The following is a 2364-nucleotide window of genomic DNA, read 5'->3' on the forward strand; positions in this document are numbered from 1 at the left end:
ACTAATACACTCATGTAAATCATTTGTGTTATATAATTAACAATAATTAATAAAATAAAAATTTCATTTATATTACTTTTAACTTACCTTTTGTTATATTATTACTATTAACTTTTACACTATTTTCACTTTTGTAGATAATTTTAGCATTTCTTTTTGCTGCAAACGCAAATATTTATTTTGATCAAAGATTTCACACTGCATTGATTGCAATTCAAATAAAGCGCCAAAGAGCAGAGTTCTCTAAAATCGAAACCTCGCAACTAGTGGCTTCATTTTTACAGGTTCCTATTTTAGTGGGAAATTTGACGAAGTTATTCCATGCCAAAATTATCACTTTTAAATATCATTGTTAACGAGTTTCGTAAATTTGAGATATATTTTTTCAAAAACAGAGATGTACAAAATTAAGTACCTCGTAACAAAAAATTTTTAAGAGTTAGGCAGGTTTTTAAAATTCTTAATTCATAATTTTACTGTTCTCACACAAATTTCAGAACGAATGTGTAAAAAATAGCTGGAAAAACATTTTTTTTGAGATTTTTGAGATTATAAATTTCCATAGAAATTAAATAAAAAAATTACCAAATACCGTCATTAATTTATTTGCTCTAAGTAAAACACATAATTTTCAATAACTTATTAACATTTATTTTTAAAAAATCAACATTTAAACACAAATTTTTCGGTTGAAGAATATTTTATTCTATCTTTTAATATTGGGACAAAAGTGTGTAAGTTTTGCGTTCCTTTTATGGAGTTGACTGGACTAAAACGATCTTTTAAAAACCGCAATGTTTTTCAAATTGTTAATTAGACATATCAGATAAAAAAAGTATAAAACCAAACGTTTTTTGCTTAAACTATATACAGGTGCCCCAGAACTCGCGCCCCAGAGAAAAATGCCATGTAACGTAAGATACTAGGAATATGGAAAAAATGTTAAAAAAATTCTATCTATAAAAATTCGAAGTCATGAAAGTTTAAATTTTGCACTTTGACACTATTTATTTCTGTTGTAAAAGTAATTTTCCAAGTTTTTTTGCTATAAGCTATTAAAAGAGGAAACAAGGAAGCTGTATTCTAAATTGTAACTCTGTTCAATGTTATTTGTGGCTTTTATTGGCAAAATTTTTGTCCCTTTATTAAATGATTGTAAAAAAACATATACAAGATCATCAGTATCATTAAATAGATATAAAAAAATGTCTAATGTCAAAAAATAAATGTCAAAATTTTTTAAACAATTTTTTAATGTTCCTGATATCTTACCTTACTTGAAAATTTTCTCTGGGACGCGAGTTCTGGCGCACCGTGTATTTGTTTATTTTTTAACTAATTATGAGTAGTCAAGTAATATAAAAATGTGACGTTTTATCGAGAATCAATAAAATGTTCCAAATTTTTTTCGTTTTTGAATTCTGCAAAATTTTTATTTTCAATAGCAACCCAATGTAAAATCTTTTCTTTTCAAAGGCTCTAATTGTGATATGAAGTATACAAACCATTTACTTAAATTTTATTCAATTTTCATCGAAAAAGTGTTTATATATAAGTTGCCAAGCAAAGAAACTCAAAAACAACAAAATTTGATTTTCAAAATGCGATCACATTTTTTATAGCACTTTAATTTTTATTGATTATTAGAAAGCAAATAATACAAAAACTCCCAGTTCCATGCTTTTTGTTCATTTTGTATGGCAAAACGTATTAATTGAAATATTTGACATAATGACAATTGACATTTTTATATTGACATAAATTTGATATCCAAAATTCCGTGTCCGCAATTGTACGTACCAACCTTTAATTCAAAAAATTGTTTTAATGCGACCTGTGATACAACTTTAAAAACTTAAATTTACCGGATTTTCAAAATTTAGTCTTAGTTTTTGTTTTAACGAGGTTTTTTCAGTGTGGCAAATACCTCAGTGAGTGAATTAATGTTAATACATTGAACCGTAACAATTATTTCTTACTTAAAAACGACAGTTTATGGCCAGTGGTGCCAAAGTATTTCACAAAATGCATTGTGACACCGAAATAGAAAAATAAAATTTAATCAGTCTTCAAAATTAATACCAAAATCGAAATTTAGTTTATGACACAATGTAAAAGTGTTGTGTGCTTCACAAATTTTTATGAAAATATTTTGTTGAATAAAAATTTGAAGGGCGAAGTTGTTTTTGGTGGGAGCGGGGTGTAATCAAGCCCGTTTAATATGACACCTTTTTTATTAATGCACAAATACGGTAACATTTAAATTGTATACATGTGTATTAACAATATCTCATTATTTGGTAACATGCTATACTTTAAAAAATATATGGCCAGTACTAAATTCAAGTTTGAGTAACAGTGCAG

Source organism: Tribolium madens, unplaced genomic scaffold, assembly GCF_015345945.1.
Source record: "Tribolium madens isolate multiple individuals breed KSU strain unplaced genomic scaffold, Tmad_KSU_1.1 Scaffold_2;HRSCAF=44;Tcas5.2_LGX, whole genome shotgun sequence".
NCBI classification, from domain to species: Eukaryota; Metazoa; Arthropoda; class Insecta; order Coleoptera; family Tenebrionidae; genus Tribolium; species Tribolium madens.